This window comes from Lissotriton vulgaris, chromosome 1_1, assembly GCF_964263255.1.
Source record: "Lissotriton vulgaris chromosome 1_1, aLisVul1.2, whole genome shotgun sequence".
NCBI classification, from domain to species: domain Eukaryota; kingdom Metazoa; phylum Chordata; class Amphibia; order Caudata; family Salamandridae; genus Lissotriton; species Lissotriton vulgaris.
In genome coordinates, this window is record NC_141685.1 from 231,599,821 (window position 1) to 231,615,333 (window position 15,513).

General features: G+C 39.4%; 14 non-coding genes across 14 annotated transcripts; all 14 read right to left on the minus strand.

Moving 5' to 3' along the window:
* Positions 1–613: 613 nt before the first annotated feature.
* On the minus strand, positions 614–686 carry TRNAK-CUU (transfer RNA lysine (anticodon CUU)). The gene has a single exon. It is a non-coding gene; the product is annotated as a tRNA-Lys (tRNA).
* Positions 687–1,261: 575 nt separating this feature from the next.
* Positions 1,262–1,334, minus strand: TRNAA-AGC (transfer RNA alanine (anticodon AGC)). The gene has a single exon. It is a non-coding gene; the product is annotated as a tRNA-Ala (tRNA).
* Positions 1,335–1,676: 342 nt separating this feature from the next.
* TRNAK-CUU (transfer RNA lysine (anticodon CUU)) lies at positions 1,677–1,749 on the minus strand. The gene has a single exon. It is a non-coding gene; the product is annotated as a tRNA-Lys (tRNA).
* A 3,100-nt stretch (positions 1,750–4,849) lies between these two features.
* On the minus strand, positions 4,850–4,922 carry TRNAK-CUU (transfer RNA lysine (anticodon CUU)). Its single transcript has one exon. It is a non-coding gene; the product is annotated as a tRNA-Lys (tRNA).
* A 575-nt stretch (positions 4,923–5,497) lies between these two features.
* TRNAA-AGC (transfer RNA alanine (anticodon AGC)) lies at positions 5,498–5,570 on the minus strand. The gene has a single exon. It is a non-coding gene; the product is annotated as a tRNA-Ala (tRNA).
* A 1,403-nt stretch (positions 5,571–6,973) lies between these two features.
* TRNAK-CUU (transfer RNA lysine (anticodon CUU)) lies at positions 6,974–7,046 on the minus strand. Its single transcript has one exon. It is a non-coding gene; the product is annotated as a tRNA-Lys (tRNA).
* A 1,212-nt stretch (positions 7,047–8,258) lies between these two features.
* On the minus strand, positions 8,259–8,331 carry TRNAK-CUU (transfer RNA lysine (anticodon CUU)). The gene has a single exon. It is a non-coding gene; the product is annotated as a tRNA-Lys (tRNA).
* A 352-nt stretch (positions 8,332–8,683) lies between these two features.
* On the minus strand, positions 8,684–8,756 carry TRNAA-AGC (transfer RNA alanine (anticodon AGC)). Its single transcript has one exon. It is a non-coding gene; the product is annotated as a tRNA-Ala (tRNA).
* A 342-nt stretch (positions 8,757–9,098) lies between these two features.
* On the minus strand, positions 9,099–9,171 carry TRNAK-CUU (transfer RNA lysine (anticodon CUU)). Its single transcript has one exon. It is a non-coding gene; the product is annotated as a tRNA-Lys (tRNA).
* Positions 9,172–9,937: 766 nt separating this feature from the next.
* TRNAK-CUU (transfer RNA lysine (anticodon CUU)) lies at positions 9,938–10,010 on the minus strand. The gene has a single exon. It is a non-coding gene; the product is annotated as a tRNA-Lys (tRNA).
* A 709-nt stretch (positions 10,011–10,719) lies between these two features.
* TRNAA-AGC (transfer RNA alanine (anticodon AGC)) lies at positions 10,720–10,792 on the minus strand. The gene has a single exon. It is a non-coding gene; the product is annotated as a tRNA-Ala (tRNA).
* A 2,687-nt stretch (positions 10,793–13,479) lies between these two features.
* TRNAK-CUU (transfer RNA lysine (anticodon CUU)) lies at positions 13,480–13,552 on the minus strand. Its single transcript has one exon. It is a non-coding gene; the product is annotated as a tRNA-Lys (tRNA).
* A 352-nt stretch (positions 13,553–13,904) lies between these two features.
* TRNAA-AGC (transfer RNA alanine (anticodon AGC)) lies at positions 13,905–13,977 on the minus strand. Its single transcript has one exon. It is a non-coding gene; the product is annotated as a tRNA-Ala (tRNA).
* Positions 13,978–15,381: 1,404 nt separating this feature from the next.
* Positions 15,382–15,454, minus strand: TRNAK-CUU (transfer RNA lysine (anticodon CUU)). Its single transcript has one exon. It is a non-coding gene; the product is annotated as a tRNA-Lys (tRNA).
* Between the last annotated feature and the right edge of the window lie 59 nt (positions 15,455–15,513).

Below are 15,513 nucleotides of genomic sequence, written 5' to 3' on the forward strand. Positions count from 1 at the left end.
TTGTGAGAACTTCATTTTGAGATTGCATAAGAATTCAAATTCCTCTCACATGCTAAAGAATACCTGAACCCTTTTGATTAAACCACTTTAGTTGTTATAATGAGACCATATTTGAAAGCCATCTGTGATTTTTCTGTTCTTACTCTGCAATGACCTTGGCAATGACAAGTTAAAAATAAAATGTATGCAAATTTTATAATGGAGAATGCGGGCATCGATCCCGCTACCTCTCGCATGCTAAGCGAGCGCTATACCATTTGAGCTAATTCGCCTGTGTGTTTAATCTGCATAACATGAAAAAGTAACCTCACTGCCTTCCACACTTTATTTGAAGTCCAATTGCCCATAACAGTGTTCAGTTCACTCCTAACTTATGCCTTACCTCCACTTATGGGATGTTTTACAGTTCAGGTTGGCCTGTTTACTACTCGAATATGAGTGATATTGTGGTGTGTTCATCTAGACTCATACCCTACCTAATCTTGAAGTTAAATTTCCCACCAATGAGAAACCAAGGGAGATACCATTTTTGATAGTCATTGCATGTCTAATGCAAAAATATTCACCAGATTATGAGAGTCAATGCAATAATCCAGCAAAAATTACTCATTTTCGCCCAACGTGGGGCTCGAACCCACGACCCTGAGATTAAGAGTCTCATGCTCTACCGACTGAGCTAGCCGGGCTCCCACTTCAAGATAGTATGCAGACTAATCATTTTTTATGAAGGAAATCCATTCCTGGACAATTTTTGGGAGTTATTGCATGTCTAATGCAAGATTAATCTCCATATTATGAGAGTCAATGCAATATTCAGGCAAAAATTACTCGTTTTTGCCCAACGTGGGGCTCGAACCCACGACCCTGAGATTAAGAGTCTCATGCTCTACCGACTGAGCTAGCCAGGTTCCCTCCTTAAGACAGTATGCAGACCGATCCCTTTTTGTGAAGTAAAATCAAATCCTGGATATTCCTCTACTCTTGTTTTGCAAGGAAAGCCAGATTTATACATCCTTCAAGGGACAGAGTGTCAAAAAAAATAAGAGAAAATGAAAATGAAAGTTGTGAGAACTTCATTTTGAGATTGCATAAGAATTCAAATTCCTCTCACATGCTAAAGAATACCTGAACCCTTTTGATTAAACCACTTTAGTTGTGATAATGAGACCATATTTGAAAGCCATCTGTGATTTTTCTGTTCTTACTCTGCAATGACCTTGGCAATGACAAGTTAAAAATAAAATGTATGCAAATTTTATAATGGAGAATGCGGGCATCGATCCCGCTACCTCTCGCATGCTAAGCGAGCGCTCTACCATTTGAGCTAATTCCCCTGTGTGTTTAATCTGCATAACATGAAAAAAGTAACCTTACTGCCTTCCACACTTTATTTGAAGTCCAATTGCCCATAACAGTGTTAAGTTCACTCCTAACTTATGCCTTACCTCCACTTATGGGATGTTTTACAGTTCAGGTTGGCCTGTTTACTACTCGAATATGAGTGATATTGCGGTGTGTTCATCTAGACTCATACCCTAGCTAATCTTGAAGTTAAATTTCCCACCAATGAGAAACCAAGGGAGATACCATTTTTGATAGTTATTGCATGTCTAATGCAAGAATAATCACAAGATTATGAGAGTCAATGCAATAATCCAGCAAAAATGACTCATTTTCGCCCAACGTGGGGCTCGAACCCACGACCCTGAGATTAAGAGTCTCATGCTCTACCGACTGAGCTAGCCGGGCTCCCACTTCAAGATAGTATGCAGACTAATCATTTTTTATGAAGGAAATCCATTCCTGGACAATTTTTGGGAGTTATTGCATGTCTAATGCAAGATTAATCTCCATATTATGAGAGTCAATGCAATATTCAGGCAAAAAATACTCGTTTTCGCCCAACGTGGGGCTCGAACCCACAACCCTGAGATTAAGAGTCTCATGCTCTACCGACTGAGCTAGCCGGGTTCCCTCCTTAAGACAGTATGCAGACCAATCCCTTTTTGTGAAGAAAATCAAATCCTGGATATTCCTCTACTCTTGTTTTGCAAGGAAAGCCAGATTTATACATCCTTCAGAGGACAGAGTGTCAAAAAAAATAAGAGAAAATGAAAACGGAAGTTGTGAGAACTTCATTTTGAGATTGCATAAGAATTCAAATTCCTCTCACATGCTAAAGAATACCTGAACCCTTTTGATTAAACCACTTTAGTTGTTATAATGAGACCATATTTGAAAGCCATCTGTGATTTTTCTGTTCTTACTCTGCAATGACCTTGGCAATGACAAGTTAAAAATAAAATGTATGCATATTTTATAATGGAGAATGCGGGCATCGATCCCACTACCTCTCGCATGCTAAGCCAGCGCTCTACCATTTGAGCTAATTCCCCTGTGTGTTTAATCTGCATAACATGAAAAAAGTAACCTCACTGCCTTCCACACTTTATTTGAAGTCCAATTGCCCATAACAGTGTTCAGTTCACTCCTAACTTATGCCTTACCTCCACTTATGGGATGTTTTACAGTTCAGGTTGGCCTGTTTACTACTCGAATATGAGTGATATTGTGGTGTGTTCATCTAGACTCATACCCTACCTAATCTTGAAGTTAAATTTCCCACCAATGAGAAACCAAGGGAGATACCATTTTTGATAGTTATTGCATGTCTAATGCAAGAATAATCATGAGATTATGAGAGTCCAGCAAAAATTACTAATTTTCGCCCAATGTGGGGCTCGAACCCACGACCCTGAGATTAAGAGTCTCATGCTCTACCGACTGAGCTAGCCGGGCTCCCAACTTCAAGATGGTATGCAGACTAATCATTTTTTATGAAGGAAATCCATTCCTGGACAATTTTTGGGAGTTATTGCAGGTCTAATGCAAGATTAATCTCCATATTATGAGAGTCAATGCAATATTCAGGCAAAAATTACTCATTTTCGCCCAACGTGGGGCTCGAACCACGACCCTGAGATTAAGAGTCTCATGCTCTACCGACTGAGCTAGCCGGGCTCCCTCCTTAAGACAGTATGCAGACCAATCCCTTTTTGTGAAGAAAATCAAATCCTGGATATTCCTCTACTCTTGTTTTGCAAGGAAAGCCAGATTTATACATCCTTCAGAGGACAGAGTGTCAAAAAAAATAGGAGAAAATGAAAACGGAAGTTGTGAGAACTTCATTTTGAGATTGCATGAGAATTCAAATTCCTCTCACATGCTAAAGAATACCTGAACCCTTTTGATTAAACCACTTTAGTTGTTATAATGAGACCATATTTGAAAGCCATCTGTGATTTTTCTGTTCTTACTCTGCAATGACCTTGGCAATGACAAGTTAAAAATAAAATGTATGCAAATTTTATAATGGAGAATGCGGGCATTGATCCCGCTAACTCTCGCATGCTAAGCGAGCGCTCTAACATTTGAGCTAATTCCCCTGTGTGTTTAATTTGCATAACATGAAAAAAGTAACCTCACTGCCTTCCACACTTTATTTGAAGTCCAATTGCACATAACAGTGTTCAGTTCACTCCTAACTTATGCCTTACCTTCACTTATGGGATGTTTTACAGTTCAGGTTGGCCTGTTTACTACTCGAATATGAGTGATATTGTGGTGTGTTCATCTAGACTCATACCCTACCTAATCTTGAAGTTAAATTTCCCACCAATGAGAAACCAAGAGAGATACCATTTTTGATAGTTATTGCATGTCTAATGCAAGAATATTCACCAGATTATGAGAGTCAATGCAATAATCCAGCAAAAATTACTCATTTTCGCCCAACGTTGGGCTCGAACCCACGACCCTGAGATTAAGAGTCTCATACTCTACCGACTGAGCTAGCCGGGCTCCCACTACAAGATAGTATGCAGACTAATCATTTTTTATGAAGGAAATCCATTCCTGGACAATTGTTGGGAGTTATTGCATGTCTAATGCAAGATTAATCTCCATATTATGAGAGTCAATGCAATATTCAGGCAAAATTACTCGTTTTTGCCCAACGTGGTGCTCGAACCCACGACCCTGAGATTAAGAGTCTCATGCTCTACCGACTGAGCTAGCCGGGTTCCCTCCTTAAGACAGTATGCAGACCAATCCCTTTTTGTGAAGTAAAATCAAATCCTGGATATTCCTCTACTCTTGTTTTGCAAGGAAAGCCAGATTTATACATCCTTCAGAGGACAGAGTGTCAAAAACAATAAGAGAAAATGAAAATGGAAGTTGTGAGAACTTCATTTTGAGATTGCATAAGAATTCAAATTCCTCTCACATGCTAAAGAATACCTGAACCCTTTTGATTAAACCACTTTAGTTGTTATAATGAGACCATATTTGAAAGCCATCTGTGATTTTTCTGTTCTTACTCTGCAATGACCTTGGCAATGACAAGTTAAAAATAAAATGTATGCAAATTTTATAATGGAGAATGCGGGCATCGATCCCGCTACCTCTCGCATGATAAGCGAGCGCTATACCATTTGAGCTAATTCGCCTGTGTGTTTAATCTGCATAACATGAAAAAGTAACCTCACTGCCTTCCACACTTTATTTGAAGTCCAATTGCCCATAACAGTGTTCAGTTCACTCCTAACTTATGCCTTACCTCCACTTATGGGATGTTTTACAGTTCAGGTTGGCCTGTTTACTACTCGAATATGAGTGATATTGTGGTGTGTTCATCTAGACTCATACCCTACCTAATCTTGAAGTTAAATTTCCCACCAATGAGAAACCAAGGGAGATACCATTTTTGATAGTCATTGCATGTCTAATGCAAAAATATTCACCAGATTATGAGAGTCAATGCAATAATCCAGCAAAAATTACTCATTTTCGCCCAACGTGGGGCTCGAACCCACGACCCTGAGATTAAGAGTCTCATGCTCTACCGACTGAGCTAGCCGGGCTCCCACTTCAAGATAGTATGCAGACTAATCATTTTTTATGAAGGAAATCCATTCCTGGACAATTTTTGGGAGTTATTGCATGTCTAATGCAAGATTAATCTCCATATTATGAGAGTCAATGCAATATTCAGGCAAAAATTACTCGTTTTTGCCCAACGTGGGGCTCGAACCCACGACCCTGAGATTAAGAGTCTCATGCTCTACCGACTGAGCTAGCCAGGTTCCCTCCTTAAGACAGTATGCAGACCGATCCCTTTTTGTGAAGTAAAATCAAATCCTGGATATTCCTCTACTCTTGTTTTGCAAGGAAAGCCAGATTTATACATCCTTCAGAGGACAGAGTGTCAAAAAAAATAAGAGAAAATGAAAATGAAAGTTGTGAGAACTTCATTTTGAGATTGCATAAGAATTCAAATTCCTCTCACATGCTAAAGAATACCTGAACCCTTTTGATTAAACCACTTTAGTTGTGATAATGAGACCATATTTGAAAGCCATCTGTGATTTTTCTGTTCTTACTCTGCAATGACCTTGGCAATGACAAGTTAAAAATAAAATGTATGCAAATTTTATAATGGAGAATGCGGGCATCGATCCCGCTACCTCTCGCATGCTAAGCGAGCGCTCTACCATTTGAGCTAATTCCCCTGTGTGTTTAATCTGCATAACATGAAAAAAGTAACCTTACTGCCTTCCACACTTTATTTGAAGTCCAATTGCCCATAACAGTGTTAAGTTCACTCCTAACTTATGCCTTACCTCCACTTATGGGATGTTTTACAGTTCAGGTTGGCCTGTTTACTACTCGAATATGAGTGATATTGCGGTGTGTTCATCTAGACTCATACCCTAGCTAATCTTGAAGTTAAATTTCCCACCAATGAGAAACCAAGGGAGATACCATTTTTGATAGTTATTGCATGTCTAATGCAAGAATATTCACCAGATTATGAGAGTCAATGCAATAATCCAGCAAAAATTACTCATTTTCGCCCAACATGGGGCTCGAACCCACGACCCTGAGATTAAGAGTCTCATGCTCTACCGACTGAGCTAGCCGGGCTCCCACTTCAAGATGGTATGCAGACTAATCATTTTTTATGAAGGAAATCCATTCCTGGACAATTTTTGGGATTTATTGCAGGTCTAATGCAAGATTAATCTCCATATTATGAGAGTCAATGCAATATTCAGGCAAAAATTACTCATTTTCGCCCAACGTGGGGCTCGAACCCACAACCCTGAGATTAAGAGTCTCATGCTCTACCGACTAAGCTAGCCGGGCTCCCTCCTTAAGACAGGATGCAGACCAATCCCTTTTTGTGAAGAAAATCAAATCCTGGATATTCCTCTACTCTTGTTTTGCAAGGAAAGCCAGATTTATACATCCTTCAGAGGACAGAGTGTCAAAAAAATAAGAGAAAATGAAAATGGAAGTTGTGAGAACTTCATTTTGAGATTGCATAAGAATTCAAATTCCTCTCACATGCTAAAGAATACCTGAACCCTTTTGATTAAACCACTTTAGTTGTTATAATGAGACCATATTTGAAAGCCATCTGTGATTTTTCTGTTCTTACTCTGCAATGACCTTGGCAATGACAAGTTAAAAATAAAATGTATGCAAATTTTATAATGGAGAATGCGGGCATTGATCCCGCTACCTCTCACATGCTAAGCGAGCGCTCTACCATTTGAGCTAATTCCCCTGTGTGTTTAATCTGCATAACATGAAAAAAGTAACCTCACTGCCTTCCACACTTTATTTGAAGTCCAATTGCCCATAACAGTGTTCAGTTCACTCCTAACTTATGCCTTACCTTCACTTATGGGATGTTTTACAGTTCAGGTTGGCCTGTTTACTTCTCGAATATGAGTGATATTGTGGTGTGTTCATCTAGACTCATACCCTACCTAATCTTGAAGTTAAATTTCCCACCAATGAGAAACCAAGAGAGATACCATTTTTGATAGTTATTGCATGTCTAATGCAAGAATATTCACCAGATTATGAGAGTCAATGCAATAATCCAGCAAAAATTACTCATTTTCGCCCAACGTGGGGCTCGAACCCACGACCCTGAGATTAAGAGTCTCATGCTCTACCGACTGAGCTAGCCGGGCTCCCACTTCAAGATAGTATGCAGACTAATCATTTTTTATGAAGGAAATCAATTCCTGGACAATTTTTGGGAGTTATTGCATGTCTAATGCAAGATTAATCTCCATATTATGAGAGTCAATGCAATATTCAGGCAAAAATTACTCGTTTTTGCCCAACGTGGGGCTCGAACCCACGACCCTGAGATTAAGAGTCTCATGCTCTACCGACTGAGCTAGCCGGGTTCCCTCCTTAAGACAGTATGCAGACCAATCCCTTTTTGTGAAGTAAAATCAAATCCTGGATATTCCTCTACTCTTGTTTTGCAAGGAAAGCCAGATTTATACATCCTTCAGAGGAAAGAGTGTCAAAAAAAATAAGAGAAAATGAAAATGGAAGTTGTGAGAACTTCATTTTGAGATTGCATAAGAATTCAAATTCCTCTCACATGCTAAAGAATACCTGAACCCTTTTGATTAAACCACTTTAGTTGTTATAATGAGACCATATTTGAAAGCCATCTGTGATTTTTCTGTTCTTACTCTGCAATGACCTTGGCAATGACAAGTTAAAAATAAAATGTATGCAAATTTTATAATGGAGAATGCGGGCATCGATCCCGCTACTTCTCGCATGCTAAGCAAGCGCTCTACCATTTGAGCTAATTCCCCTGTGTGTTTAATCTGCATAACATGAAAAAAGTAACCTCACTGCCTTCCACACTTTATTTGAAGTCCAATTGCCCATAACAGTGTTCAGTTCACTCCTAACTTATGCCTTACCTTCACTTATGGGATGTTTTACAGTTCAGGTTGGCCTGTTTACTACTCGAATATGAGTGATATTGTGGTGTGTTCATCTAGACTCATACCCTAGCTAATCTTGAAGTTAAATTTCCCACCAATGAGAAACTAAGGGAGATATTATTTTTGATAGTTATTGCATGTCTAATGCAAGAATATTCACGAGATTATGAGAGTCAATGCAATAATCCAGCAAAAATTTCTCATTTTCGCCTAACGTGGGGCTCAAACCCACAACCCTGAGATTAAGAGTCTCATGCTCTACCGACTGAGCTAGCCGGGCTCCCACTTCAAGATGGTATGCAGACTAATCATTTTTTATGAAGGAAATCCATTCCTGGACAATTTTTGGGAGTTATTGCAGGTCTAATGCAAGATTAATCTCCATATTATGAGAGTCAATGCAATATTCAGGCAAAAATTACTCGTTTTCGCCCAACGTGGGGCTCGAACCCACGACCCTGAGATTAAGAGTCTCATGCTCTACCGACTGAGCTAGCCGGGCTCCCTCCTTAAGACAGTATGCAGACCAATCCCTTTTTGTGAAGAAAATCAAATACTGGATATTAATCTACTCTTGTTTTGCAAGGAAAGCCAGATTTATACATCCTTCAGAGGACAGAGTGTCAAAAAAAGTGAGAGAAAATGAAAATGGAAGTTGTGAGAACTTCATTTTGAGATTGCATAAGAATTCAAATTCCTCTCACATGCTAAAGAATACCTGAACCCTTTTGATTAAACCACTTTAGTTGTTATAATGAGACCATATTTGAAAGCCATCTGTGATTTTTCTGTTCTTACTCTGCAATGACCTTGGCAATGACAAGTTAAAAATAAAATGTATGCAAATTTTATAATGGAGAATGCGGGCATCGATCCCGCTACCTCTCGCATGCTAAGCGAGCGCTCTACCATTTGAGCTAATTCCCCTGTGTGTTTAATCTGCATAACATGAAAAAAGTAACCTTACTGCCTTCCACACTTTATTTGAAGTCCAATTGCCCATAACAGTGTTCAGTTCACTCCTAACTTATGCCTTACCTCCACTTGTGGGATGTTTTACAGTTCAGGTTGGCCTGTTTACTACTCGAATATGAGTGATATTGCGGTGTGTTCATCTAGACTCATACCCTACCTAATCTTGAAGTTAAATTTCCCACCAATGAGAAACCAAGGGAGATACCATTTTTGATAGTTATTGCATGTCTAATGCAAGAATATTCACCAGATTATGAGAGTCAATGCAATAATCCAGCAAAAATTACTCATTTTCGCCCAACGTGGGGCTCGAACCCACGACCCTGAGATTAAGAGTCTCATGCTCTACCGACTGAGCTAGCCGGGCTCCCTCCTTAAGACAGTATGCAGACCAATCCCTTTTTGTGAAGAAAATCAAATCCTGGATATTCCTCTACTCTTGTTTTGCAAGGAAAGCCAGATTTATACATCCTTCAGAGGACAGAGTGTCAAAAAAAATAAGAGAAAATGAAAACGGAAGTTGTGAGAACTTCATTTTGAGATTGCATAAGAATTCAAATTCCTCTCACATGCTATAGAATACCTGAACCCTTTTGATTAAACCACTTTAGTTGTTATAATGAGACCATATTTGAAAGCCATCTGTGATTTTTCTGTTCTTACTCTGCAATGACCTTGGCAATGACAAGTTAAAAATAAAATGTATGCAAATTTTATAATGGAGAATGCGGGCATCGATCCCGCTACCTCTCGCATGCTAAGCGAGCGCTATACCATTTGAGCTAATTCACCCGTGTGTTTAATCTGCATAACATGAAAAAGTAACCTCACTGCCTTCCACACTTTATTTGAAGTCCAATTGCCCATAACAGTGTTCAGTTCACTCCTAACTTATGCCTTACCTCCACTTATGGGATGTTTTACAATTCAGGTTGGCCTGTTTACTACTCGAATATGAGTGATATTGTGGTGTGTTCATCTAGACTCATACCCTACCTAATCTTGAAGTTAAATTTCCCACCAATGAGAAACCAAGGGAGATACCATTTTTGATAGTCATTGCATGTCTAATGCAAGAATATTCACCAGATTATGAGAGTCAATGCAATAATCCAGCAAAAATTACTCATTTTCGCCCAACGTGGGGCTCGAACCCACGACCCTGAGATTAAGAGTCTCATGCTCTACCGACTGAGCTAGCCGGGCTCCCACTTCAAGATAGTATGCAGACTAATCATTTTTTATGAAGGAAATCCATTCCTGGACAATTTTTGGTAGTTATTGCATGTCTAATGCAAGATTAATCTCCATATTATGAGAGTCAATGCAATATTCAGGCAAAAATTACTCGTTTTTGCCCAACGTGGGGCTCGAACCCACGACCCTGAGATTAAGAGTCTCATGCTCTACCGACTGAGCTAGTGCAATGCAAGATTAATCTCCATATTATGAGAGTCAATGCAATATTCAGGCAAAAATTACTCGTTTTTGCCCAACGTGGGGCTCGAACCCACGACCCTGAGATTAAGAGTCTCATGCTCTACCGACTGAGCTAGCCGGGTTCCCTCCTTAAGACAGTATGCAGACCGATCCCTTTTTGTGAAGTAAAATCAAATCCTGGATATTCCTCTACTCTTGTTTTGCAAGGAAAGCCAGATTTATACATCCTTCAGAGGACAGAGTGTCAAAAAAAATAAGAGAAAATGAAAATGGAAGTTGTGAGAACTTCATTTTGAGATTGCATAAGAATTCAAATTCCTCTCACATGCTAAAGAATACCTGAACCCTTTTGATTAAACCACTTTAGTTGTGATAATGAGACCATATTTGAAAGCCATCTGTGATTTTTCTGTTCTTACTCTGCAATGACCTTGGCAATGACAAGTTAAAAATAAAATGTATGCAAATTTTATAATGGAGAATGCGGGCATCGATCCCGCTACCTCTCGCATGCTAAGCGAGCGCTCTACCATTTGAGCTAATTCCCCTGTGTGTTTAATCTGCATAACATGAAAAAAGTAACCTTACTGCCTTCCACACTTTATTTGAAGTCCAATTGCCCATAACAGTGTTAAGTTCACTCCTAACTTATGCCTTACCTCCACTTATGGGATGTTTTACAGTTCAGGTTGGCCTGTTTACTACTCGAATATGAGTGATATTGCGGTGTGTTCATCTAGACTCATACCCTAGCTAATCTTGAAGTTAAATTTCCCACCAATGAGAAACCAAGGGAGATACCATTTTTGATAGTTATTGCATGTCTAATGCAAGAATATTCACCAGATTATGAGAGTCAATGCAATAATCCAGCAAAAATTACTCATTTTCGCCCAACATGGGGCTCGAACCCACGACCCTGAGATTAAGAGTCTCATGCTCTACCGACTGAGCTAGCCGGGCTCCCACTTCAAGATGGTATGCAGACTAATCATTTTTTATGAAGGAAATCCATTCCTGGACAATTTTTGGGAGTTATTGCAGGTCTAATGCAAGATTAATCTCCATATTATGAGAGTCAATGCAATATTCAGGCAAAAATTACTCATTTTCGCCCAACGTGGGGCTCGAACCCACAACCCTGAGATTAAGAGTCTCATGCTCTACCGACTAAGCTAGCCGGGCTCCCTCCTTAAGACAGGATGCAGACCAATCCCTTTTTGTGAAGAAAATCAAATCCTGGATATTCCTCTACTCTTGTTTTGCAAGGAAAGCCAGATTTATACATCCTTCAGAGGACAGAGTGTCAAAAAAATAAGAGAAAATGAAAATGGAAGTTGTGAGAACTTCATTTTGAGATTGCATAAGAATTCAAATTCCTCTCACATGCTAAAGAATACCTGAACCCTTTTGATTAAACCACTTTAGTTGTTATAATGAGACCATATTTGAAAGCCATCTGTGATTTTTCTGTTCTTACTCTGCAATGACCTTGGCAATGACAAGTTAAAAATAAAATGTATGCAAATTTTATAATGGAGAATGCGGGCATCGATCCCGCTACCTCTCGCATGCTAAGCGAGCGCTCTACCATTTGAGCTAATTCACCTGTGTGTTTAATCTGCATAACATGAAAAAGTAACCTCACTGCCTTCCACACTTTATTTGAAGTCCAATTGCCCATAACAGTGTTCAGTTCACTCCTAACTTATGCCTTACCTCCACTTATGGGATGTTTTACAGTTCAGGTTGGCCTGTTTACTACTCGAATATGAGTGATATTGTGGTGTGTTCATCTAGACTCATACCCTACCTAATCTTGAAGTTAAATTTCCCACCAATGAGAAACCAAGGGAGATACCATTTTTGATAGTTATTGCATGTCTAATGCAAGAATATTCACCAGATTATGAGAGTCAATGCAATAATCCAGCAAAAATTACTAATTTTCGCCCAACGTGGGGCTCGAACCCCCGACCTTGAGATTAAGAGTCTCATGTCCTACCGACTGAGCTAGCCGGGCTCCCACTTCAAGATAGTATGCAGACTAATAATTTTTTATGAAGGAAATCCATTCCTGGACAATTTTTGGGAGTTATTGCATGTCTAATGCAAGATTAATCTCCATATTTTGAGAGTCAATGCAATATTCAGGCAAAAATTACTTGTTTTCGCCCAACGCGGGGCTCGAACCCACGACCCTGAGATTAAGAGTCTCATGCTCTACCGACTGAGCTAGCCGGGTTCCCTCCTTAAGACAGTATGCAGACCAATCCCTTTTTGTGAAGTAAAATCAAATCCTGGATATTCCTCTACTCTTGTTTTGCAAGGAAAGCCAGATTTATACATCCTTCAGAGGAAAGAGTGTCAAAAAAAATAAGAGAAAATGAAAATGGAAGTTGTGAGAACTTCATTTTGAGATTGCATAAGAATTCAAATTCCTCTCACATGCTAAAGAATACCTGAACCCTTTTGATTAAACCACTTTAGTTGTTATGATGAGACCATATTTGAAAGCCATCTGTGATTTTTCTGTTCTTACTCTGCAATGACCTTGGCAATGACAAGTTAAAAATAAAATGTATGCAAATTTTATAATGGAGAATGCGGGCATCGATCCCGCTACTTCTCGCATGCTAAGCAAGCGCTCTACCATTTGAGCTAATTCCCCTGTGTGTTTAATCTGCATAACATGAAAAAAGTAACCTCACTGCCTTCCACACTTTATTTGAAGTCCAATTGCCCATAACAGTGTTCAGTTCACTCCTAACTTATGCCTTACCTTCACTTATGGGATGTTTTACAGTTCAGGTTGGCCTGTTTACTACTCGAATATGAGTGATATTGTGGTGTGTTCATCTAGACTCATACCCTAGCTAATCTTGAAGTTAAATTTCCCACCAATGAGAAACCAAGGGAGATACCATTTTTGATAGTTATTGCATGTCTAATGCAAGAATATTCACGAGATTATGAGAGTCAATGCAATAATCCAGCAAAAATTACTCATTTTCGCCTAACGTGGGGCTCAAACCCACAACCCTGAGATTAAGAGTCTCATGCTCTACCGACTGAGCTAGCCGGGCTCCCACTTCAAGATGGTATGCAGACTAATCATTTTTTATGAAGGAAATCCATTCCTGGACAATTTTTGGGAGTTATTGCAGGTCTAATGCAAGATTAATCTCCATATTATGAGAGTCAATGCAATATTCAGGCAAAAATTACTCGTTTTCGCCCAACGTGGGGCTCGAACCCACGACCCTGAGATTAAGAGTCTCATGCTCTACCGACTGAGCTAGCCGGGCTCCCTCCTTAAGACAGTATGCAGACCAATCCCTTTTTGTGAAGAAAATCAAATCCTGGATATTAATCTACTCTTGTTTTGCAAGGAAAGCCAGATTTATACATCCTTCAGAGGACAGAGTGTCAAAAAAAGTGAGAGAAAATGAAAATGGAAGTTGTGAGAACTTCATTTTGAGATTGCATAAGAATTCAAATTCCTCTCACATGCTAAAGAATACCTGAACCCTTTTGATTAAACCACTTTAGTTGTTATAATGAGACCATATTTGAAAGCCATCTGTGATTTTTCTGTTCTTACTCCGCAATGACCTTGGCAATGACAAGTTAAAAATAAAATGTATGCAAATTTTATAATGGAGAATGCGGGCATCGATCCCGCTACCTCTCGCATGCTAAGCGAGCGCTCTACCATTTGAGCTAATTCCCCTGTGTGTTTAATCTGCATAACATGAAAAAAGTAACCTTACTGCCTTCCACACTTTATTTGAAGTCCAATTGCCCATAACAGTGTTAAGTTCACTCCTAACTTATGCCTTACCTCCACTTGTGGGATGTTTTACAGTTCAGGTTGGCCTGTTTACTACTCGAATATGAGTGATATTGCGGTGTGTTCATCTAGACTCATACCCTAGCTAATCTTGAAGTTAAATTTCCCACCAATGAGAAACCAAGGGAGATACCATTTTTGATAGTTATTGCATGTCTAATGCAAGAATATTCACGAGAATATGAGAGTCAATGCAATAATCCAGCAAAAATGACTCATTTTCGCCTAACGTGGGGCTCAAACCCACAACCCTGAGATTAAGAGTCTCATGCTCTACTGACTAAGCTAGCCGGGCTCCCACTTCAAGATGGTATGCAGACTAATCATTTTTTATGAAGGAAATCCATTCCTGGACAATTTTTGGGAGTTATTGCAGGTCCAATGCAAGATTAATCTCCATATTATGAGAGTCAATGCAATATTCAGGCAAAAATTACTCGTTTTCGCCCAACGTGGGGCTCGAACCCACGACTCTGAGATTAAGAGTCTCATGCTCTACCGACTGAGCTAGCCGGGCTCCCTCCTTAAGACAGTATGCAGACTAATCCCTTTTTGTGAAGAAAATCAAATCCTGGATATTCCTCTACTCCTGTTTTGCAAGGAAAGCCAGATTTATACATCCTTCAGAGGACAGAGTGTCAAAAAAAGTAAGAGAAAATGAAAATGGAAGTTGTGAGAACTTCATTTTGAGATTGCATAAGAATTCAAATTCCTCTCACATGCTAAAGAATACCTGAACCCTTTTGATTAAACCACTTTAGTTGTTATAATGAGACCATATTTGAAAGCCATCTGTGATTTTTCTGTTCTTACTCCGCAATGACCTTGGCAATGACAAGTTAAAAATAAAATGTATGCAAATTTTATAATGGAGAATGGGGGCATCGATCCCGCTACCTCTCGCATGCTAAGCGAGCGCTCTACCATTTGAGCTAATTCCCCTGTGTGTTTAATCTGCATAACATGAAAAAAGTAACCTTACTGCCTTCCACACTTTATTTGAAGTCCAATTGCCCATAACAGTGTTAAATTCACTCCTAACTTATGCCTTACCTCCACTTGTGGGATGTTTTACAGTTCAGGTTGGCCTGTTTACTACTCGAATATGAGTGATATTGCGGTGTGTTCATCTAGACTCATACCCTAGCTAATCTTGAAGTTAAATTTCCCACCAATGAGAAACCAAGGGAGATACCATTTTTGATAGTTATTGCATGTCTAATGCAAGAATATTCACCAGATTATGAGAGTCAATGCAATAATCCAGCAAAAATTACTCATTTTCGCCCAACGTGGGGCTCGAACCCACGACCCTGAGATTAAGAGTCTCATGCTCTACCGACTGAGCTAGCCGGGCTCCCTCCTTAAGACAGTATGCAGACCAATCCCTTTTTGTGAAGAAAATCAAATCCTGGA